Source organism: Erinaceus europaeus, chromosome 8, assembly GCF_950295315.1.
Source record: "Erinaceus europaeus chromosome 8, mEriEur2.1, whole genome shotgun sequence".
Taxonomy (NCBI): domain Eukaryota; kingdom Metazoa; phylum Chordata; class Mammalia; order Eulipotyphla; family Erinaceidae; genus Erinaceus; species Erinaceus europaeus.
In genome coordinates, this window is record NC_080169.1 from 126,025,330 (window position 1) to 126,050,960 (window position 25,631).

Genomic DNA, 25,631 nt, shown 5'->3' on the forward strand with positions numbered 1-25,631 from the left:
ATAATACCTGCATTTTTTATTTATGTATTCTTTATCTATTGATTGATTGACTGATTGATTGCCTCCAGGGTTATTGTCAGGGCTAGGGGCCTGCACCACGAACCCACTGCTCCTGCAGACCATGTTTTCCCCTTTGGCTGCCCTTGTTGCCTGAACTTTGTTGTGGTTATTATTATCGTTGTTGTTGCTGTTACTGTCCGTGCATAGGACAGAGAGAAAGGGAGAGAGGAGTGGAAACACAGAAGGGTGAGAGAAAGGTAGACCCCTGCAGGTCTGCTTCACTAGATAAACAAAAAGCATGTACATTTATTTACAAAGTGGATACACCGACACATGTATACATGTATATTACCTGTATATTTTCTCTATGAGTATATATATATATATATATATATTTATTTATTTATTTATTGCATCCAGGGTCACTGCTGGTGCTCGATACATATACCTGGAATCCACTGCTCCTGCAGACCATTTATTCTCCTTTTGCTGCCCTTGTTGCTTGATCATTGTTGTGCTTCTTCTTATTGTTGTTGTTGTTACTGTCCTTACATAGGACAGAGAGAAAGGGATAGGGGAGGGGAAAGTCAGAGGGGGAAGTGAAAGATAGAGCCCCTGAAGATCTGCTTCACCCCCTGTAAAGCTACTCCCCTGCAGGTGGGGGTCTGGGGGCCATACCGCAGATCCTTCTGCCTGTCCCCTCGTTTCCTCCACCACCTCTTAACCCTCTGACATTCCGCCCAACCTCCCTGGATTTCCTTTTTACAGCAATATGACCTGTCTATTTTTTGAATCCTCAATATCCTGAGGATCAGTCTTGGAAATAGTCTCATGAGAAGCCACAGGGGGATCTCTGGAATCAGAGAGCACCTGGAACAGCAGCTGGGGCTCTAGAGCCAGGGCATGGTCCATCTACCCATCCACCCTCCACGGAGTCCACCTGCCTGCATCTTGGTCCTGTTCCCTCCCAAAAAGATTTTTCCCTTGTTTCACTGAGAAACAGGCATCACACAGGAGAGTCAGGCAGTGGGAAATAAAAAAAAAAAAAGCCTTTTTTTTTTTTTTTTTACCCTACTGATGGACCAGATTCTGGGAAGTACAAGGTTTGAACCTGAAAACGCTGTCTGCCTCTGCCTGTCTCTGAGTCCACTGGAGGAGCCACTGCCCCAGGCAGACCTTGTGCTCAGAGTGGGTGTTTTTGCCAGTCCTAGGCTTGCACAGCGCACTTGGGATTGGGTTGCCTGAGATCCAAATGTTACATTGTAGATTGTTTTCAGTTCCGGCTCCCCAGGACATTGGACAGACCCAACTCCTCTGGGGATACCCAGAGAAAAAGACTCTTCCCATCCTTAGTGCAAATGGAGTGGAGGGGGAGGGGAGAGATGTGCATGTGTGGGATACTCATGCCCAGGTGTGTGTGAGGGGCCCTGACAGGGGTTAGAAGGGGGTTGAGGGGCAGAAGGAGACTGTTTGGGGGGCAGGCTGCAGGCAGGGGAGCCCCTGAATAGGTGCAGGGCTGTGTGTGCCTGTGGTGGCAGGGCGTTAGGGCAGGTCCCCCTGCAGGATGGTGAAGATGGCAGCTGGGCTGGCCCAGGGCCCCCAGGGCTGGAGGGCAGCAGCAGGCTGGCAGGAAAGGAGGCAAACAGTAGATGACAGTTGGGGAGCTGGGGGACAGGGGGCAAGGGGAAAAGAGGGCATCCTTTCGGAGGAGGGGGAGGGGGCTGGACTGGAGAGTGGGTGGAGCTGGAGGCAGGCAGGTCCCAAGAATCAGGAACTGACAGGGCCAGATACCTGCACCCACCCCCTGGATAGCAGCTGCAGCAGCCAGAGCAGCAGCCCTGGCTTGCCTAGGCCAAGGGCCCTGAGTGAGTCCCTCTGAGGATGAGGAAGGGGAGGGGGAGGGGTAGAGGGAGGGGGAGGAGGGCCGCTGTCAGCAGGCAACGGGTCTACAGGAGCCTCCACTATGGAGGCCTGTGTCCAGGTGGCTGCAAGCCGATCCGGGGCAGCTCAGGGCTCCCAGGGCCCTGGGGGGTGTCTGTGGGTTGGGGGCTGTCAGTCAGTCAGTCTGTCTGTGTGTCAGTGCACTTGCTTGGACAGGGGCCTGGCGGCCCTTGGACCCCAGCCCTGGGCTGTCAGATGCCGGCCCCGCCCCCGGACACGCCCCCACCGTGCCCCTTGCCTCAGAGCCCTGCCCACCTGCGCTGGCTTTTGCCTGGGGCTCTGGCTCTGGTGGCTGGCCACCACCCCTCAGATCAAGTTCAGGGTGGGTGTCATGGCTGCTGCCACCACCACTGCCTCCCTAGGGGTCAACTGGGTGGGCGGGGTCCTCGTGGCCTAGCAACCTCTCGAGCCCTCTGTGATGTCCCCCCCCCCAGGATTCTGTGCGCATGCGCACTGGCACTGGGCAGCCCAACTGTCCTGCCACTATGTCAGGCGGCAGCAACCAGACCCCTGGGCCCTGGCACAGAGGGACGGAAGAACGGGAGGACAGCGCTGACCGACGACGGACCTCGGGGCTGGCAGCCAAGAGAGCAAAGGAGGAGGTGCGCCCAGGAGCCAGGGAGCCCGGGCTACAGCTACCTACATGCCTGCCTGCCTTGCTGGATGCCGGTATGCTACCTCTGTCCAGGTGGGTTTCTCAGTTCCTCTCCTGTCCTCTCCTGTCCTCTCCTGTTCTCTCCTGTCCTCTCCTGTCCTCTCCTCTCCTCTCCTGTCCTCTCCTCTCCTCTCCTGTCCTCTCCTCTCCTCTCCTGTCCGCTCCTCTCCTCTCTTCTCTCCTCACTTCCGGGTGCCCTGATCACCAGCTCGAGCGCTTTTGACATTTCACCTGTGACAGCTTCCCACACCCCCCCCTCCGCGTCCCTTACGTGACCCAGCTCACAGGCTCACCTGCTCACCCCACCCACACCCACACGCCCCACCACATTCCCTGGATCAGCTCCTCTGCCCTATTCAGCCAAACTGCCCAGTTGGCAACGTATCTGTGCAGGCTTGACTGTCTTTATCATTTAAGGTTATATCTCCTTTTGTACTTAGCTTGGTTGATTGTCGATGGATAGTTGGATGGATGGATGGATGGATGGATGGAAGGATGGATGGATGGAAGGATCGAGTGATGCACGGGTTGATCGATTGGTTTTGTAGAGGCAGAGAGCCATCTAGGGGTACTTGAGACCTCTGGCATAAGAGCCCTAGTCTTCTGTCGAATGTAAAACATTAACACCTCAATAAATAAATGAATAAATGTATTAAATAAACTGGGTTTAAAAAAACGCGGTGTCTTTTCCCTTTCTGAATATGGTATGCTGTGAGGATCATAATAAGGAAAGCATTGTTCTGAGCAGCCCCTTGAAATATTGGGATATTTCATTTTGCCTTCTTCTTCTTCTTCTTCTTCTTCTTCTTCTTCTTCTTCTTCTTCTTCTTCTTCATCTTCTTTTTTTTCTTTGCTTTCTAGTATCTTGATTTATTTTTTGGAATGGACAGTCAAGAATTGAGAGACAAGGGAGGGATAGAATTTTGAGAACCAGAGAGATACCTGCAGCACATCTGCACCACTTGTAAAGATTTTCCACTGCAGGTCGGAACCAGGGTCTTGAAGCCATGTCCTCCTACAGTTTAACATGAGTGCTTAACCAGGTGAGGCACCACCTGCTAAGCTTAATGTGACATTTTTTTTTAGCAATGAAAAGAAATTCTCTTGGCTAGGTAAGAAATAAATAAAATATAAATAAGTAAATAAAAGTGCTTTTACGTTTACACAGTGGAAACACACACTGGGACATATTCTTGTATATTACTTGTACTATTTATTTATTTATTTATTTATTTATTTTTTGCCACAAGGGGTTATTGCCATAGCGCAGTGCTAGTACCACTAATCCACTGCTCCTATGTTCCATTTTTTTCCCTTTTGCTGCCCTTGTGGCTTGAATATTGTGGTTATTAATAATATTATTATTGTTGTTGTGATAGTTACTGTCCTTGCGGAGAACAGAGAAAAATGGAAAGAGGAGGTTAAAGAGAGATGGGGGAGAGAAAGATAGGCCCCCTGAAGATCTGCTTCACTAAATAAATAAAGCACATTTTCATTTGACTCAGTAGAAACACAGAGACACGTATACATGTATAATACCTGCATTTTTTATTTATGTATTCTTTATCTATTGATTGATTGATTGACTGATTGATTGCCTCCAGGGTTATTGTCAGGGCTACGGGCCTGCACCACGAACCCACTGCTCCTGCAGACCATGTTTTCCCCTTTGGCTGCCCTTGTTGCCTGAACTTTGTTGTGGTTATTATTATCGTTGTTGTTGCTGTTACTGTCCGTGCATAGGACAGAGAGAAAGGGAGAGAGGAGTGGAAACACAGAAGGGTGAGAGAAAGGTTGACCCCTGCAGGTCTGCTTCACTAGATAAACAAAAAGCATGTACATTTATTTACAAAGTGGATACACCGACACATGTATACATGTATATTACCTGTATATTTTCTCTATGAGTATATATATATATATATATATATATTTATTTATTTATTGCATCCAGGGTCACTGCTGGTGCTCGATACATATACCTGGAATCCACTGCTCCTGTAGACCATTTATTCTCCTTTTGCTGCCCTTGTTGCTTGATCATTGTTGTGCTTCTTCTTATTGTTGTTGTTGTTACTGTCCTTACATAGGACAGAGAGAAAGGGATAGGGGAGGGGAAAGTCAGAGGGGGAAGTGAAAGATAGAGCCCCTGAAGATCTGCTTCACCCCCTGTAAAGCTACTCCCCTGCAGGTGGGGGTCTGGGGGCCATACCGCAGATCCTTCTGCCTGTCCCCTCCTTTCCTCCACCACCTCTTAACCCTCTGACATTCCGCCCAACCTCCCTGGATTTCCTTTTTACAGCAATATGACCTGTCTATTTTTTGAATCCTCAATATCCTGAGGATCAGTCTTGGAAATAGTCTCATGAGAAGCCACAGGGGGATCTCTGGAATCAGAGAGCACCTGGAACAGCAGCTGGGGCTCTAGAGCCAGGGCATGGTCCATCTACCCATCCACCCTCCACGGAGTCCACCTGCCTGCATCTTGGTCCTGTTCCCTCCCAAAAAGATTTTTCCCTTGTTTCACTGAGAAACAGGCATCACACAGGAGAGTCAGGCAGTGGGAAATAAAAAAAAAAAAAAGCCTTTTTTTTTTTTTTTTTTACCCTACTGATGGACCAGCTTCTGGGAAGTACAAGGTTTGAACCTGAAAACGCTGTCTGCCTCTGCCTGTCTCTGAGTCCACTGGAGGAGCCACTGCCCCAGGCAGACCTTGTGCTCAGAGTGGGGTGTTTTTGCCAGTCCTAGGCTTGCACAGCGCACTTGGGATTGGGTTGCCTGAGATCCAAATGTTACATTGTAGATTGTTTTCAGTTCCAGCTCCCCAGGACATTGGACAGACCCAACTCCTCTGGGGATACCCAGAGAAAAAGACTCTTCCCATCCTTAGTGCAAATGGAGTGGAGGGGGAGGGGAGAGATGTGCATGTGTGGGATACTCATGCCCAGGTGTGTGTGAGGGGCCCTGACAGGGGTTAGAAGGGGGTTGAGGGGCAGAAGGAGACTGTTTGGGGGGCAGGCTGCAGGCAGGGGAGCCCCTGAATAGGTGCAGGGCTGTGTGTGCCTGTGGTGGCAGGGCGTTAGGGCAGGTCCCCCTGCAGGATGGTGAAGATGGCAGCTGGGCTGGCCCAGGGCCCCCAGGGCTGGAGGGCAGCAGCAGGCTGGCAGGAAAGGAGGCAAACAGTAGATGACAGTTGGGGAGCTGGGGGACAGGGGGCAAGGGGAAAAGGGGGCATCCTTGCGGAGGAGGGGGAGGGGGCTGGACTGGAGAGTGGGTGGAGCTGGAGGCAGGCAGGTCCCAAGAATCAGGAACTGACAGGGCCAGATACCTGCACCCACCCCCTGGATAGCAGCTGCAGCAGCCAGAGCAGCAGCCCTGGCTTGCCTAGGCCAAGGGCCCTGAGTGAGTCCCTCTGAGGATGAGGAAGGGGAGGGGGAGGGGTAGAGGGAGGGGGAGGAGGGCCGCTGTCAGCAGGCAACGGGTCTACAGGAGCCTCCACTATGGAGGCCTGTGTCCAGGTGGCTGCAAGCCGATCCGGGGCAGCTCAGGGCTCCCAGGGCCCTGGGGGGTGTCTGTGGGTTGGGGGCTGTCAGTCAGTCAGTCTGTCTGTGTGTCAGTGCACTTGCTTGGACAGGGGCCTGGCGGCCCTTGGACCCCAGCCCTGGGCTGTCAGATGCCGGCCCCGCCCCCGGACACGCCCCCACCGTGCCCCTTGCCTCAGAGCCCTGCCCACCTGCGCTGGCTTTTGCCTGGGGCTCTGGCTCTGGTGGCTGGCCACCACCCCTCAGATCAAGTTCAGGGTGGGTGTCATGGCTGCTGCCACCACCACTGCCTCCCTAGGGGTCAACTGGGTGGGCGGGGTCCTCGTGGCCTAGCAACCTCTCGAGCCCTCTGTGATGTCCCCCCCCCCAGGATTCTGTGCGCATGCGCACTGGCACTGGGCAGCCCAACTGTCCTGCCACTATGTCAGGCGGCAGCAACCAGACCCCTGGGCCCTGGCACAGAGGGACGGAAGAACGGGAGGACAGCGCTGACCGACGACGGACCTCGGGGCTGGCAGCCAAGAGAGCAAAGGAGGAGGTGCGCCCAGGAGCCAGGGAGCCCGGGCTACAGCTACCTACATGCCTGCCTGCCTTGCTGGATGCCGGTATGCTACCTCTGTCCAGGTGGGTTTCTCAGTTCCTCTCCTGTCCTCTCCTGTCCTCTCCTGTTCTCTCCTGTCCTCTCCTGTCCTCTCCTCTCCTCTCCTGTCCTCTCCTCTCCTCTCCTGTCCTCTCCTCTCCTCTCCTGTCCGCTCCTCTCCTCTCTTCTCTCCTCACTTCCGGGTGCCCTGATCACCAGCTCGAGCGCTTTTGACATTTCACCTGTGACAGCTTCCCACACCCCCCCCTCCGCGTCCCTTATGTGACCCAGCTCACAGGCTCACCTGCTCACCCCACCCACACCCACACGCCCCACCACATTCCCTGGATCAGCTCCTCTGCCCTATTCAGCCAAACTGCCCAGTTGGCAACGTATCTGTGCAGGCTTGACTGTCTTTATCATTTAAGGTTATATCTCCTTTTGTACTTAGCTTGGTTGATTGTCGATGGATAGTTGGATGGATGGATGGATGGATGGATGGAAGGATGGATGGATGGAAGGATCGAGTGATGCACGGGTTGATCGATTGGTTTTGTAGAGGCAGAGAGCCATCTAGGGGTACTTGAGACCTCTGGCATAAGAGCCCTAGTCTTCTGTCGAATGTAAAACATTAACACCTCAATAAATAAATGAATAAATGTATTAAATAAACTGGGTTTAAAAAAACGCGGTGTCTTTTCCCTTTCTGAATATGGTATGCTGTGAGGATCATAATAAGGAAAGCATTGTTCTGAGCAGCCCCTTGAAATATTGGGATATTTCATTTTGCCTTCTTCTTCTTCTTCTTCTTCTTCATCTTCTTTTTTTTTCTTTGCTTTCTAGTATCTTGATTTATTTTTTGGAATGGACAGTCAAGAATTGAGAGACAAGGGAGGGATAGAGATTTTGAGAACCAGAGAGATACCTGCAGCACATCTGCACCACTTGTAAAGATTTTCCACTGCAGGTCGGAACCAGGGTCTTGAAGCCATGTCCTCCTACAGTTTAACATGAGTGCTTAACCAGGTGAGGCACCACCTGCTAAGCTTAATGTGACATTTTTTTTTAGCAATGAAAAGAAATTCTCTTGGCTAGGTAAGAAATAAATAAAATATAAATAAGTAAATAAAAGTGCTTTTACGTTTACACAGTGGAAACACACACTGGGACATATTCTTGTATATTACTTGTACTATTTATTTATTTATTTATTTATTTATTTTTTGCCACAAGGGGTTATTGCCATAGCGCAGTGCTAGTACCACTAATCCACTGCTCCTATGTTCCATTTTTTTCCCTTTTGCTGCCCTTGTGGCTTGAATATTGTGGTTATTAATAATATTATTATTGTTGTTGTGATAGTTACTGTCCTTGCGGAGAACAGAGAAAAATGGAAAGAGGAGGTTAAAGAGAGATGGGGGAGAGAAAGATAGGCCCCCTGAAGATCTGCTTCACTAAATAAATAAAGCACATTTTCATTTGACTCAGTAGAAACACAGAGACACGTATACATGTATAATACCTGCATTTTTTATTTATGTATTCTTTATCTATTGATTGATTGATTGACTGATTGATTGCCTCCAGGGTTATTGTCAGGGCTAGGGGCCTGCACCACGAACCCACTGCTCCTGCAGACCATGTTTTCCCCTTTGGCTGCCCTTGTTGCCTGAACTTGGTTGTGGTTATTATTATCGTTGTTGTTGCTGTTACTGTCCGTGCATAGGACAGAGAGAAAGGGAGAGAGGAGTGGAAACACAGAAGGGTGAGAGAAAGGTTGACCCCTGCAGGTCTGCTTCACTAGATAAACAAAAAGCATGTACATTTATTTACAAAGTGGATACACCGACACATGTATACATGTATATTACCTGTATATTTTCTCTATGAGTATATATATATATATATATATATATATATATATATATGTATTTATTTATTTATTGCATCCAGGGTCACTGCCGGTGCTCGATACATATACCTGGAATCCACTGCTCCTGCAGACCATTTATTCTCCTTTTGCTGCCCTTGTTGCTTGATCATTGTTGTGCTTCTTCTTATTGTTGTTGTTGTTACTGTCCTTACATAGGACAGAGAGAAAGGGATAGGGGAGGGGAAAGTCAGAGGGGGAAGTGAAAGATAGAGCCCCTGAAGATCTGCTTCACCCCCTGTAAAGCTACTCCCCTGCAGGTGGGGGTCTGGGGGCCATACCGCAGATCCTTCTGCCTGTCCCCTCGTTTCCTCCACCACCTCTTAACCCTCTGACATTCCGCCCAACCTCCCTGGATTTCCTTTTTACAGCAATATGACCTGTCTATTTTTTGAATCCTCAATATCCTGAGGATCAGTCTTGGAAATAGTCTCATGAGAAGCCACAGGGGGATCTCTGGAATCAGAGAGCACCTGGAACAGCAGCTGGGGCTCTAGAGCCAGGGCATGGTCCATCTACCCATCCACCCTCCACGGAGTCCACCTGCCTGCATCTTGGTCCTGTTCCCTCCCAAAAAGATTTTTCCCTTGTTTCACTGAGAAACAGGCATCACACAGGAGAGTCAGGCAGTGGGAAATAAAAAAAAAAAAAAAGCCTTTTTTGTTTTTTTTTTTACCCTACTGATGGACCAGCTTCTGGGAAGTACAAGGTTTGAACCTGAAAACGCTGTCTGCCTCTGCCTGTCTCTGAGTCCACTGGAGGAGCCACTGCCCCAGGCAGACCTTGTGCTCAGAGTGGGGTGTTTTTGCCAGTCCTAGGCTTGCACAGCGCACTTGGGATTGGGTTGCCTGAGATCCAAATGTTACATTGTAGATTGTTTTCAGTTCCAGCTCCCCAGGACATTGGACAGACCCAACTCCTCTGGGGATACCCAGAGAAAAAGACTCTTCCCATCCTTAGTGCAAATGGAGTGGAGGGGGAGGGGAGAGATGTGCATGTGTGGGATACTCATGCCCAGGTGTGTGTGAGGGGCCCTGACAGGGGTTAGAAGGGGGTTGAGGGGCAGAAGGAGACTGTTTGGGGGGCAGGCTGCAGGCAGGGGAGCCCCTGAATAGGTGCAGGGCTGTGTGTGCCTGTGGTGGCAGGGCGTTAGGGCAGGTCCCCCTGCAGGATGGTGAAGATGGCAGCTGGGCTGGCCCAGGGCCCCCAGGGCTGGAGGGCAGCAGCAGGCTGGCAGGAAAGGAGGCAAACAGTAGATGACAGTTGGGGAGCTGGGGGACAGGGGGCAAGGGGAAAAGGGGGCATCCTTGCGGAGGAGGGGGAGGGGGCTGGACTGGAGAGTGGGTGGAGCTGGAGGCAGGCAGGTCCCAAGAATCAGGAACTGACAGGGCCAGATACCTGCACCCACCCCCTGGATAGCAGCTGCAGCAGCCAGAGCAGCAGCCCTGGCTTGCCTAGGCCAAGGGCCCTGAGTGAGTCCCTCTGAGGATGAGGAAGGGGAGGGGGAGGGGTAGAGGGAGGGGGAGGAGGGCCGCTGTCAGCAGGCAACGGGTCTACAGGAGCCTCCACTATGGAGGCCTGTGTCCAGGTGGCTGCAAGCCGATCCGGGGCAGCTCAGGGCTCCCAGGGCCCTGGGGGGTGTCTGTGGGTTGGGGGCTGTCAGTCAGTCAGTCTGTCTGTGTGTCAGTGCACTTGCTTGGACAGGGGCCTGGCGGCCCTTGGACCCCAGCCCTGGGCTGTCAGATGCCGGCCCCGCCCCCGGACACGCCCCCACCGTGCCCCTTGCCTCAGAGCCCTGCCCACCTGCGCTGGCTTTTGCCTGGGGCTCTGGCTCTGGTGGCTGGCCACCACCCCTCAGATCAAGTTCAGGGTGGGTGTCATGGCTGCTGCCACCACCACTGCCTCCCTAGGGGTCAACTGGGTGGGCGGGGTCCTCGTGGCCTAGCAACCTCTCGAGCCCTCTGTGATGTCCCCCCCCCCAGGATTCTGTGCGCATGCGCACTGGCACTGGGCAGCCCAACTGTCCTGCCACTATGTCAGGCGGCAGCAACCAGACCCCTGGGCCCTGGCACAGAGGGACGGAAGAACGGGAGGACAGCGCTGACCGACGACGGACCTCGGGGCTGGCAGCCAAGAGAGCAAAGGAGGAGGTGCGCCCAGGAGCCAGGGAGCCCGGGCTACAGCTACCTACATGCCTGCCTGCCTTGCTGGATGCCGGTATGCTACCTCTGTCCAGGTGGGTTTCTCAGTTCCTCTCCTGTCCTCTCCTGTCCTCTCCTGTTCTCTCCTGTCCTCTCCTGTCCTCTCCTGTCCTCTCCTGTCCTCTCCTCTCCTCTCCTGTCCTCTCCTCTCCTCTCCTCTCCTGTCCGCTCCTCTCCTCTCTTCTCTCCTCACTTCCGGGTGCCCTGATCACCAGCTCGAGCGCTTTTGACATTTCACCTGTGACAGCTTCCCACACCCCCCCTCCGCGTCCCTTACGTGACCCAGCTCACAGGCTCACCTGCTCACCCCACCCACACCCACACGCCCCACCACATTCCCTGGATCAGCTCCTCTGCCCTATTCAGCCAAACTGCCCAGTTGGCAACGTATCTGTGCAGGCTTGACTGTCTTTATCATTTAAGGTTATATCTCCTTTTGTACTTAGCTTGGTTGATTGTCGATGGATAGTTGGATGGATGGATGGATGGATGGATGGAAGGATGGATGGATGGAAGGATCGAGTGATGCACGGGTTGATCGATTGGTTTTGTAGAGGCAGAGAGCCATCTAGGGGTACTTGAGACCTCTGGCATAAGAGCCCTAGTCTTCTGTCGAATGTAAAACATTAACACCTCAATAAATAAATGAATAAATGTATTAAATAAACTGGGTTTAAAAAAACGCGGTGTCTTTTCCCTTTCTGAATATGGTATGCTGTGAGGATCATAATAAGGAAAGCATTGTTCTGAGCAGCCCCTTGAAATATTGGGATATTTCATTTTGCCTTCTTCTTCTTCTTCTTCTTCTTCATCTTCTTTTTTTTTCTTTGCTTTCTAGTATCTTGATTTATTTTTTGGAATGGACAGTCAAGAATTGAGAGACAAGGGAGGGATAGAGATTTTGAGAACCAGAGAGATACCTGCAGCACATCTGCACCACTTGTAAAGATTTTCCACTGCAGGTCGGAACCAGGGTCTTGAAGCCATGTCCTCCTACAGTTTAACATGAGTGCTTAACCAGGTGAGGCACCACCTGCTAAGCTTAATGTGACATTTTTTTTTAGCAATGAAAAGAAATTCTCTTGGCTAGGTAAGAAATAAATAAAATATAAATAAGTAAATAAAAGTGCTTTTACGTTTACACAGTGGAAACACACACTGGGACATATTCTTGTATATTACTTGTACTATTTATTTATTTATTTATTTATTTATTTATTTTTTGCCACAAGGGGTTATTGCCATAGCGCAGTGCTAGTACCACTAATCCACTGCTCCTATGTTCCATTTTTTTCCCTTTTGCTGCCCTTGTGGCTTGAATATTGTGGTTATTAATAATATTATTATTGTTGTTGTGATAGTTACTGTCCTTGCGGAGAACAGAGAAAAATGGAAAGAGGAGGTTAAAGAGAGATGGGGGAGAGAAAGATAGGCCCCCTGAAGATCTGCTTCACTAAATAAATAAAGCACATTTTCATTTGACTCAGTAGAAACACAGAGACACGTATACATGTATAATACCTGCATTTTTTATTTATGTATTCTTTATCTATTGATTGATTGATTGACTGATTGATTGCCTCCAGGGTTATTGTCAGGGCTAGGGGCCTGCACCACGAACCCACTGCTCCTGCAGACCATGTTTTCCCCTTTGGCTGCCCTTGTTGCCTGAACTTGGTTGTGGTTATTATTATCGTTGTTGTTGCTGTTACTGTCCGTGCATAGGACAGAGAGAAAGGGAGAGAGGAGTGGAAACACAGAAGGGTGAGAGAAAGGTTGACCCCTGCAGGTCTGCTTCACTAGATAAACAAAAAGCATGTACATTTATTTACAAAGTGGATACACCGACACATGTATACATGTATATTACCTGTATATTTTCTCTATGAGTATATATATATATATATATATTTATTTATTTATTTATTGCATCCAGGGTCACTGCTGGTGCTCGATACATATACCTGGAATCCACTGCTCCTGTAGACCATTTATTCTCCTTTTGCTGCCCTTGTTGCTTGATCATTGTTGTGCTTCTTCTTATTGTTGTTGTTGTTACTGTCCTTACATAGGACAGAGAGAAAGGGATAGGGGAGGGGAAAGTCAGAGGGGGAAGTGAAAGATAGAGCCCCTGAAGATCTGCTTCACCCCCTGTAAAGCTACTCCCCTGCAGGTGGGGGTCTGGGGGCCATACCGCAGATCCTTCTGCCTGTCCCCTCGTTTCCTCCACCACCTCTTAACCCTCTGACATTCCGCCCAACCTCCCTGGATTTCCTTTTTACAGCAATATGACCTGTCTATTTTTTGAATCCTCAATATCCTGAGGATCAGTCTTGGAAATAGTCTCATGAGAAGCCACAGGGGGATCTCTGGAATCAGAGAGCACCTGGAACAGCAGCTGGGGCTCTAGAGCCAGGGCATGGTCCATCTACCCATCCACCCTCCACGGAGTCCACCTGCCTGCATCTTGGTCCTGTTCCCTCCCAAAAAGATTTTTCCCTTGTTTCACTGAGAAACAGGCATCACACAGGAGAGTCAGGCAGTGGGAAATAAAAAAAAAAAAAAAGCCTTTTTTTTTTTTTTTTTTACCCTACTGATGGACCAGCTTCTGGGAAGTACAAGGTTTGAACCTGAAAACGCTGTCTGCCTCTGCCTGTCTCTGAGTCCACTGGAGGAGCCACTGCCCCAGGCAGACCTTGTGCTCAGAGTGGGGTGTTTTTGCCAGTCCTAGGCTTGCACAGCGCACTTGGGATTGGGTTGCCTGAGATCCAAATGTTACATTGTAGATTGTTTTCAGTTCCAGCTCCCCAGGACATTGGACAGACCCAACTCCTCTGGGGATACCCAGAGAAAAAGACTCTTCCCATCCTTAGTGCAAATGGAGTGGAGGGGGAGGGGAGAGATGTGCATGTGTGGGATACTCATGCCCAGGTGTGTGTGAGGGGCCCTGACAGGGGTTAGAAGGGGGTTGAGGGGCAGAAGGAGACTGTTTGGGGGGCAGGCTGCAGGCAGGGGAGCCCCTGAATAGGTGCAGGGCTGTGTGTGCCTGTGGTGGCAGGGCGTTAGGGCAGGTCCCCCTGCAGGATGGTGAAGATGGCAGCTGGGCTGGCCCAGGGCCCCCAGGGCTGGAGGGCAGCAGCAGGCTGGCAGGAAAGGAGGCAAACAGTAGATGACAGTTGGGGAGCTGGGGGACAGGGGGCAAGGGGAAAAGGGGGCATCCTTGCGGAGGAGGGGGAGGGGGCTGGACTGGAGAGTGGGTGGAGCTGGAGGCAGGCAGGTCCCAAGAATCAGGAACTGACAGGGCCAGATACCTGCACCCACCCCCTGGATAGCAGCTGCAGCAGCCAGAGCAGCAGCCCTGGCTTGCCTAGGCCAAGGGCCCTGAGTGAGTCCCTCTGAGGATGAGGAAGGGGAGGGGGAGGGGTAGAGGGAGGGGGAGGAGGGCCGCTGTCAGCAGGCAACGGGTCTACAGGAGCCTCCACTATGGAGGCCTGTGTCCAGGTGGCTGCAAGCCGATCCGGGGCAGCTCAGGGCTCCCAGGGCCCTGGGGGGTGTCTGTGGGTTGGGGGCTGTCAGTCAGTCAGTCTGTCTGTGTGTCAGTGCACTTGCTTGGACAGGGGCCTGGCGGCCCTTGGACCCCAGCCCTGGGCTGTCAGATGCCGGCCCCGCCCCCGGACACGCCCCCACCGTGCCCCTTGCCTCAGAGCCCTGCCCACCTGCGCTGGCTTTTGCCTGGGGCTCTGGCTCTGGTGGCTGGCCACCACCCCTCAGATCAAGTTCAGGGTGGGTGTCATGGCTGCTGCCACCACCACTGCCTCCCTAGGGGTCAACTGGGTGGGCGGGGTCCTCGTGGCCTAGCAACCTCTCGAGCCCTCTGTGATGTCCCCCCCCCCAGGATTCTGTGCGCATGCGCACTGGCACTGGGCAGCCCAACTGTCCTGCCACTATGTCAGGCGGCAGCAACCAGACCCCTGGGCCCTGGCACAGAGGGACGGAAGAACGGGAGGACAGCGCTGACCGACGACGGACCTCGGGGCTGGCAGCCAAGAGAGCAAAGGAGGAGGTGCGCCCAGGAGCCAGGGAGCCCGGGCTACAGCTACCTACATGCCTGCCTGCCTTGCTGGATGCCGGTATGCTACCTCTGTCCAGGTGGGTTTCTCAGTTCCTCTCCTGTCCTCTCCTGTCCTCTCCTGTTCTCTCCTGTCCTCTCCTGTCCTCTCCTCACCTCTCCTGTCCTCTCCTCTCCTCTCCTGTCCTCTCCTCTCCTCTCCTGTCCGCTCCTCTCCTCTCTTCTCTCCTCACTTCCGGGTGCCCTGATCACCAGCTCGAGCGCTTTTGACATTTCACCTGTGACAGCTTCCCACACCCCCCCCTCCGCGTCCCTTACGTGACCCAGCTCACAGGCTCACCTGCTCACCCCACCCACACCCACACGCCCCACCACATTCCCTGGATCAGCTCCTCTGCCCTATTCAGCCAAACTGCCCAGTTGGCAACGTATCTGTGCAGGCTTGACTGTCTTTATCATTTAAGGTTATATCTCCTTTTGTACTTAGCTTGGTTGATTGTCGATGGATAGTTGGATGGATGGATGGATGGATGGAAGGATGGATGGATGGAAGGATCGAGTGATGCACGGGTTGATCGATTGGTTTTGTAGAGGCAGAGAGCCATCTAGGGGTACTTGAGACCTCTGGCATAAGAGCCCTAGTCTTCTGTCGAATGTAAAACATTAACACCTCAATAAATAAATGAATAAATGTATTAAATAAACTGGGTTTAAAAAAACGCGGTGTCTTTTCCCTTTCTGAATATGGTATGCTGTGAGGATCATAATAAGGAAAGCATTGTTCTGAGCAGCCCCTTGAAATATTGGGATATTTCATTTTGCCTTCTTCTTCTTCTTCTTCTTCTTCTTCTTCTTCTTCTTCTTCTTCTTCTTCTTCTTCATCTTCTTTTTTTTCTTTGCTTTCTAGTATCTTGATTTATTTTTTGGAATGGACAGTCAAGAATTGAGAGACAAGGGAGGGATAGAGATTTTGAGAACCAGAGAGATACCTGCAGCACATCTGCACCACTTGTAAAGATTTTCCACTGCAGGTCGGAACCAGGGTCTTGAAGCCATGTCCTCCTACAGTTTAACATGAGTGCTTAACCAGGTGAGGCACCACCTGCTAAGCTTAATGTGACATTTTTTTTTTAGCAATGAAAAGAAATTCTCTTGGCTAGGTAAGAAATAAATAAAATATAAATAAGTAAATAAAAGTGCTTTTACGTTTACACAGTGGAAACACACACTGGGACATATTCTTGTATATTACTTGTACTATTTATTTATTTATTTATTTATTTATTTATTTTTTGCCACAAGGGGTTATTGCCATAGCGCAGTGCTAGTACCACTAATCCACTGCTCCTATGTTCCATTTTTTTCCCTTTTGCTGCCCTTGTGGCTTGAATATTGTGGTTATTAATAATATTATTATTGTTGTTGTGATAGTTACTGTCCTTGCGGAGAACAGAGAAAAATGGAAAGAGGAGGTTAAAGAGAGATGGGGGAGAGAAAGATAGGCCCCCTGAAGATCTGCTTCACTAAATAAATAAAGCACATTTTCATTTGACTCAGTAGAAACACAGAGACACGTATACATGTATAATACCTGCATTTTTTATTTATGTATTCTTTATCTATTGATTGATTGATTGACTGATTGATTGCCTCCAGGGTTATTGTCAGGGCTAGGGGCCTGCACCACGAACCCACTGCTCCTGCAGACCATGTTTTCCCCTTTGGCTGCCCTTGTTGCCTGAACTTTGTTGTGGTTATTATTATCGTTGTTGTTGCTGTTACTGTCCGTGCATAGGACAGAGAGAAAGGGAGAGAGGAGTGGAAACACAGAAGGGTGAGAGAAAGGTTGACCCCTGCAGGTCTGCTTCACTAGATAAACAAAAAGCATGTACATTTATTTACAAAGTGGATACACCGACACATGTATACATGTATATTACCTGTATATTTTCTCTATGAGTATATATATATATATATATATATATATATGTATTTATTTATTTATTGCATCCAGGGTCACTGCCGGTGCTCGATACATATACCTGGAATCCACTGCTCCTGCAGACCATTTATTCTCCTTTTGCTGCCCTTGTTGCTTGATCATTGTTGTGCTTCTTCTTATTGTTGTTGTTGTTACTGTCCTTACATAGGACAGAGAGAAAGGGATAGGGGAGGGGAAAGTCAGAGGGGGAAGTGAAAGATAGAGCCCCTGAAGATCTGCTTCACCCCCTGTAAAGCTACTCCCCTGCAGGTGGGGGTCTGGGGGCCATACCGCAGATCCTTCTGCCTGTCCCCTCGTTTCCTCCACCACCTCTTAACCCTCTGACATTCCGCCCAACCTCCCTGGATTTCCTTTTTACAGCAATATGACCTGTCTATTTTTTGAATCCTCAATATCCTGAGGATCAGTCTTGGAAATAGTCTCATGAGAAGCCACAGGGGGATCTCTGGAATCAGAGAGCACCTGGAACAGCAGCTGGGGCTCTAGAGCCAGGGCATGGTCCATCTACCCATCCACCCTCCACGGAGTCCACCTGCCTGCATCTTGGTCCTGTTCCCTCCCAAAAAGATTTTTCCCTTGTTTCACTGAGAAACAGGCATCACACAGGAGAGTCAGGCAGTGGGAAATAAAAAAAAAAAAAGCCTTTTTTTTTTTTTTTTTTTTTTACCCTACTGATGGACCAGCTTCTGGGAAGTACAAGGTTTGAACCTGAAAACGCTGTCTGCCTCTGCCTGTCTCTGAGTCCACTGGAGGAGCCACTGCCCCAGGCAGACCTTGTGCTCAGAGTGGGGTGTTTTTGCCAGTCCTAGGCTTGCACAGCGCACTTGGGATTGGGTTGCCTGAGATCCAAATGTTACATTGTAGATTGTTTTCAGTTCCGGCTCCCCAGGACATTGGACAGACCCAACTCCTCTGGGGATACCCAGAGAAAAAGACTCTTCCCATCCTTAGTGCAAATGGAGTGGAGGGGGAGGGGAGAGATGTGCATGTGTGGGATACTCATGCCCAGGTGTGTGTGAGGGGCCCTGACAGGGGTTAGAAGGGGGTTGAGGGGCAGAAGGAGACTGTTTGGGGGGCAGGCTGCAGGCAGGGGAGCCCCTGAATAGGTGCAGGGCTGTGTGTGCCTGTGGTGGCAGGGCGTTAGGGCAGGTCCCCCTGCAGGATGGTGAAGATGGCAGCTGGGCTGGCCCAGGGCCCCCAGGGCTGGAGGGCAGCAGCAGGCTGGCAGGAAAGGAGGCAAACAGTAGATGACAGTTGGGGAGCTGGGGGACAGGGGGCAAGGGGAAAAGGGGGCATCCTTGCGGAGGAGGGGGAGGGGGCTGGACTGGAGAGTGGGTGGAGCTGGAGGCAGGCAGGTCCCAAGAATCAGGAACTGACAGGGCCAGATACCTGCACCCACCCCCTGGATAGCAGCTGCAGCAGCCAGAGCAGCAGCCCTGGCTTGCCTAGGCCAAGGGCCCTGAGTGAGTCCCTCTGAGGATGAGGAAGGGGAGGGGGAGGGGTAGAGGGAGGGGGAGGAGGGCCGCTGTCAGCAGGCAACGGGTCTACAGGAGCCTCCACTATGGAGGCCTGTGTCCAGGTGGCTGCAAGCCGATCCGGGGCAGCTCAGGGCTCCCAGGGCCCTGGGGGGTGTCTGTGGGTTGGGGGCTGTCAGTCAGTCAGTCTGTCTGTGTGTCAGTGCACTTGCTTGGACAGGGGCCTGGCGGCCCTTGGACCCCAGCCCTGGGCTGTCAGATGCCGGCCCCGCCCCCGGACACGCCCCCACCGTGCCCCTTGCCTCAGAGCCCTGCCCACCTGCGCTGGCTTTTGCCTGGGGCTCTGGCTCTGGTGGCTGGCCACCACCCCTCAGATCAAGTTCAGGGTGGGTGTCATGGCTGCTGCCACCACCACTGCCTCCCTAGGGGTCAACTGGGTGGGCGGGGTCCTCGTGGCCTAGCAACCTCTCGAGCCCTCTGTGATGTCCCCCCCCCCCAGGATTCTGTGCGCATGCGCACTGGCACTGGGCAGCCCAACTGTCCTGCCACTATGTCAGGCGGCAGCAACCAGACCCCTGGGCCCTGGCACAGAGGGACGGAAGAACGGGAGGACAGCGCTGACCGACGACGGACCTCGGGGCTGGCAGCCAAGAGAGCAAAGGAGGAGGTGCGCCCAGGAGCCAGGGAGCCCGGGCTACAGCTACCTACATGCCTGCCTGCCTTGCTGGATGCCGGTATGCTACCTCTGTCCAGGTGGGTTTCTCAGTTCCTCTCCTGTCCTCTCCTGTCCTCTCCTGTTCTCTCCTGTCCTCTCCTGTCCTCTCCTCTCCTCTCCTGTCCTCTCCTCTCCTCTCCTGTCCTCTCCTCTCCTCTCCTGTCCGCTCCTCTCCTCTCTTCTCTCCTCACTTCCGGGTGCCCTGATCACCAGCTCGAGCGCTTTTGACATTTCACCTGTGACAGCTTCCCACACCCCCCCCTCCGCGTCCCTTACGTGACCCAGCTCACAGGCTCACCTGCTCACCCCACCCACACCCACACGCCCCACCACATTCCCTGGATCAGCTCCTCTGCCCTATTCAGCCAAACTGCCCAGTTGGCAACGTATCTGTGCAGGCTTGACTGTCTTTATCATTTAAGGTTATATCTCCTTTTGTACTTAGCTTGGTTGATTGTCGATGGATAGTTGGATGGATGGATGGATGGATGGATGGATGGAAGGATGGATGGATGGAAGGATCGAGTGATGCACGGGTTGATCGATTGGTTTTGTAGAGGCAGAGAGCCATCTAGGGGTACTTGAGACCTCTGGCATAAGAGCCCTAGTCTTCTGTCGAATGTAAAACATTAACACCTCAATAAATAAATGAATAAATGTATTAAATAAACTGGGTTTAAAAAAACGCGGTGTCTTTTCCCTTTCTGAATATGGTATGCTGTGAGGATCATAACAAGGAAAGCATTGTTCTGAGCAGCCCCTTGAAATATTGGGATATTTCATTTTGCCTTCTTCTTCTTCTTCTTCTTCTTCTTCTTCTTCTTCTTCTTCTTCTTCTTCTTCTTCATCTTCTTTTTTTTTCTTTGCTTTCTAGTATCTTGATTTATTTTTTGGAATGGACAGTCAAGAATTGAGAGACAAGGGAGGGATAGAGATTTTGAGAACCAGAGAGATACCTGCAGCACATCTGCACCACTTGTAAAGATTTTCCACTGCAGGTCGGAACCAGGGTCTTGAAGCCATGTCCTCCTACAGTTTAACATGAGTGCTTAACCAGGTGAGGCACCACCTGCTAAGCTTAATGTGACATTTTTTTTTTAGCAATGAAAAGAAATTCTCTTGGCTAGGTAAGAAATAAATAAAATATAAATAAGTAAATAAAAGTGCTTTTACGTTTACACAGTGGAAACACACACTGGGACATATTCTTGTATATTACTTGTACTATTTATTTATTTATTTATTTATTTATTTATTTTTTGCCACAAGGGGTTATTGCCATAGCGCAGTGCTAGTACCACTAATCCACTGCTCCTATGTTCCATTTTTTTCCCTTTTGCTGCCCTTGTGGCTTGAATATTGTGGTTATTAATAATATTATTATTGTTGTTGTGATAGTTACTGTCCTTGCGGAGAACAGAGAAAAATGGAAAGAGGAGGTTAAAGAGAGATGGGGGAGAGAAAGATAGGCCCCCTGAAGATCTGCTTCACTAAATAAATAAAGCACATTTTCATTTGACTCAGTAGAAACACAGAGACACGTATACATGTATAATACCTGCATTTTTTATTTATGTATTCTTTATCTATTGATTGATTGATTGACTGATTGATTGCCTCCAGGGTTATTGTCAGGGCTAGGGGCCTGCACCACGAACCCACTGCTCCTGCAGACCATGTTTTCCCCTTTGGCTGCCCTTGTTGCCTGAACTTGGTTGTGGTTATTATTATCGTTGTTGTTGCTGTTACTGTCCGTGCATAGGACAGAGAGAAAGGGAGAGAGGAGTGGAAACACAGAAGGGTGAGAGAAAGGTTGACCCCTGCAGGTCTGCTTCACTAGATAAACAAAAAGCATGTACATTTATTTACAAAGTGGATACACCGACACATGTATACATGTATATTACCTGTATATTTTCTCTATGAGTATATATATATATATATATATATATATATTTATTTATTGCATCCAGGGTCACTGCTGGTGCTCGATACATATACCTGGAATCCACTGCTCCTGCAGACCATTTATTCTCCTTTTGCTGCCCTTGTTGCTTGATCATTGTTGTGCTTCTTCTTATTGTTGTTGTTGTTACTGTCCTTACATAGGACAGAGAGAAAGGGATAGGGGAGGGGAAAGTCAGAGGGGGAAGTGAAAGATAGAGCCCCTGAAGATCTGCTTCACCCCCTGTAAAGCTACTCCCCTGCAGGTGGGGGTCTGGGGGCCATACCGCAGATCCTTCTGCCTGTCCCCTCGTTTCCTCCACCACCTCTTAACCCTCTGACATTCCGCCCAACCTCCCTGGATTTCCTTTTTACAGCAATATGACCTGTCTATTTTTTGAATCCTCAATATCCTGAGGATCAGTCTTGGAAATAGTCTCATGAGAAGCCACAGGGGGATCTCTGGAATCAGAGAGCACCTGGAACAGCAGCTGGGGCTCTAGAGCCAGGGCATGGTCCATCTACCCATCCACCCTCCACGGAGTCCACCTGCCTGCATCTTGGTCCTGTTCCCTCCCAAAAAGATTTTTCCCTTGTTTCACTGAGAAACAGGCATCACACAGGAGAGTCAGGCAGTGGGAAATAAAAAAAAAAAAAGCCTTTTTTTTTTTTTTTTTTTACCCTACTGATGGACCAGCTTCTGGGAAGTACAAGGTTTGAACCTGAAAACGCTGTCTGCCTCTGCCTGTCTCTGAGTCCACTGGAGGAGCCACTGCCCCAGGCAGACCTTGTGCTCAGAGTGGGGTGTTTTTGCCAGTCCTAGGCTTGCACAGCGCACTTGGGATTGGGTTGCCTGAGATCCAAATGTTACATTGTAGATTGTTTTCAGTTCCAGCTCCTCAGGACATTGGACAGACCCAACTCCTCTGGGGATACCCAGAGAAAAAGACTCTTCCCATCCTTAGTGCAAATGGAGTGGAGGGGGAGGGGAGAGATGTGCATGTGTGGGATACTCATGCCCAGGTGTGTGTGAGGGGCCCTGACAGGGGTTAGAAGGGGGTTGAGGGGCAGAAGGAGACTGTTTGGGGGGCAGGCTGCAGGCAGGGGAGCCCCTGAATAGGTGCAGGGCTGTGTGTGCCTGTGGTGGCAGGGCGTTAGGGCAGGTCCCCCTGCAGGATGGTGAAGATGGCAGCTGGGCTGGCCCAGGGCCCCCAGGGCTGGAGGGCAGCAGCAGGCTGGCAGGAAAGGAGGCAAACAGTAGATGACAGTTGGGGAGCTGGGGGACAGGGGGCAAGGGGAAAAGGGGGCATCCTTGCGGAGGAGGGGGAGGGGGCTGGACTGGAGAGTGGGTGGAGCTGGAGGCAGGCAGGTCCCAAGAATCAGGAACTGACAGGGCCAGATACCTGCACCCACCCCCTGGATAGCAGCTGCAGCAGCCAGAGCAGCAGCCCTGGCTTGCCTAGGCCAAGGGCCCTGAGTGAGTCCCTCTGAGGATGAGGAAGGGGAGGGGGAGGGGTAGAGGGAGGGGGAGGAGGGCCGCTGTCAGCAGGCAACGGGTCTACAGGAGCCTCCACTATGGAGGCCTGTGTCCAGGTGGCTGCAAGCCGATCCGGGGCAGCTCAGGGCTCCCAGGGCCCTGGGGGGTGTCTGTGGGTTGGGGGCTGTCAGTCAGTCAGTCTGTCTGTGTGTCAGTGCACTTGCTTGGACAGGGGCCTGGCGGCCCTTGGACCCCAGCCCTGGGCTGTCAGATGCCGGCCCCGCCCCCGGACACGCCCCCACCGTGCCCCTTGCCTCAGAGCCCTGCCCACCTGCGCTGGCTTTTGCCTGGGGCTCTGGCTCTGGTGGCTGGCCACCACCCGTCAGATCAAGTTCAGGGTGGGTGTCATGGCTGCTGCCACCACCACTGCCTCCCTAGGGGTCAACTGGGTGGGCGGGGTCCTCGTGGCCTAGCAACCTCTCGAGCCCTCTGTGATGTCCCCCCCCCCCAGGATTCTGTGCGCATGCGCACTGGCACTGGGCAGCCCAACTGTCCTGCCACTATGTCAGGCGGCAGCAACCAGACCCCTGGGCCCTGGCACAGAGGGACGGAAGAACGGGAGGACAGCGCTGACCGACGACGGACCTCGGGGCTGGCAGCCAAGAGAGCAAAGGAGGAGGTGCGCCCAGGAGCCAGGGAGCCCGGGCTACAGCTACCTACATGCCTGCCTGCCTTGCTGGATGCCGGTATGCTACCTCTGTCCAGGTGGGTTTCTCAGTTCCTCTCCTGTCCTCTCCTGTCCTCTCCTGTTCTCTCCTGTCCTCTCCTGTCCTCTCCTCTCCTCTCCTGTCCTCTCCTCTCCTCTCCTGTCCTCTCCTCTCCTCTCCTGTCCGCTCCTCTCCTCTCTTCTCTCCTCACTTCCGGGTGCCCTGATCACCAGCTCGAGCGCTTTTGACATTTCACCTGTGACAGCTTCCCACACCCCCCCCTCCGCGTCCCTTACGTGACCCAGCTCACAGGCTCACCTGCTCACCCCACCCACACCCACACGCCCCACCACATTCCCTGGATCAGCTCCTCTGCCCTATTCAGCCAAACTGCCCAGTTGGCAACGTATCTGTGCAGGCTTGACTGTCTTTATCATTTAAGGTTATATCTCCTTTTGTACTTAGCTTGGTTGATTGTCGATGGATAGTTGGATGGATGGATGGATGGATGGATGGAAGGATGGATGGATGGAAGGATCGAGTGATGCACGGGTTGATCGATTGGTTTTGTAGAGGCAGAGAGCCATCTAGGGGTACTTGAGACCTCTGGCATAAGAGCCCTAGTCTTCTGTCGAATGTAAAACATTAACACCTCAATAAATAAATGAATAAATGTATTAAATAAACTGGGTTTAAAAAAACGCGGTGTCTTTTCCCTTTCTGAATATGGTATGCTGTGAGGATCATAATAAGGAAAGCATTGTTCTGAGCAGCCCCTTGAAATATTGGGATATTTCATTTTGCCTTCTTCTTCTTCTTCTTCTTCTTCTTCTTCTTCTTCTTCTTCTTCATCTTCTTTTTTTTTCTTTGCTTTCTAGTATCTTGATTTATTTTTTGGAATGGACAGTAAAGAATTGAGAGACAAGGGAGGGATAGAGATTTTGAGAACCAGAGAGATACCTGCAGCACATCTGCACCACTTGTAAAGATTTTCCACTGCAGGTCAGAACCAGGGTCTTGAAGCCATGTCCTCCTACAGTTTAACATGAGTGCTTAACCAGGTGAGGCACCACCTGCTAAGCTTAATGTGACATTTTTTTTAGCAATGAAAAGAAATTCTCTTGGCTAGGTAAGAAATAAATAAAATATAAATAAGTAAATAAAAGTGCTTTTACGTTTACACAGTGGAAACACACACTGGGACATATTCTTGTATATTACTTGTACTATTTATTTATTTATTTATTTATTTATTTTTTGCCACAAGGGGTTATTGCCATAGCGCAGTGCTAGTACCACTAATCCACTGCTCCTATGTTCCATTTTTTTCCCTTTTGCTGCCCTTGTGGCTTGAATATTGTGGTTATTAATAATATTATTATTGTTGTTGTGATAGTTACTGTCCTTGCGGAGAACAGAGAAAAATGGAAAGAGGAGGTTAAAGAGAGATGGGGGAGAGAAAGATAGGCCCCCTGAAGATCTGCTTCACTAAATAAATAAAGCACATTTTCATTTGACTCAGTAGAAACACAGAGACACGTATACATGTATAATACCTGCATTTTTTATTTATGTATTCTTTATTGATTGATTGATTGACTGATTGATTGCCTCCAGGGTTATTGTCAGGGCTAGGGGCCTGCACCACGAACCCACTGCTCCTGCAGACCATGTTTTCCCCTTTGGCTGCCCTTGTTGCCTGAACTTGGTTGTGGTTATTATTATCGTTGTTGTTGCTGTTACTGTCCGTGCATAGGACAGAGAGAAAGGGAGAGAGGAGTGGAAACACAGAAGGGTGAGAGAAAGGTTGACCCCTGCAGGTCTGCTTCACTAGATAAACAAAAAGCATGTACATTTATTTACAAAGTGGATACACCGACACATGTATACATGTATATTACCTGTATATTTTCTCTATGAGTATATATATATATATATATATATATATATATATTTATTTATTTATTGCATCCAGGGTCACTGCTGGTGCTCGATACATATACCTGGAATCCACTGCTCCTGCAGACCATTTATTCTCCTTTTTCTGCCCTTGTTGCTTGATCATTGTTGTGCTTCTTCTTATTGTTGTTGTTGTTACTGTCCTTACATAGGACAGAGAGAAAGGGATAGGGGAGGGGAAAGTCAGAGGGGGAAGTGAAAGATAGAGCCCCTGAAGATCTGCTTCACCCCCTGTAAAGCTACTCCCCTGCAGGTGGGGGTCTGGGGGCCATACCGCAGATCCTTCTGCCTGTCCCCTCCTTTCCTCCACCACCTCTTAACCCTCTGACATTCCGCCCAACCTCCCTGGATTTCCTTTTTACAGCAATATGACCTGTCTATTTTTTGAATCCTCAATATCCTGAGGATCAGTCTTGGAAATAGTCTCATGAGAA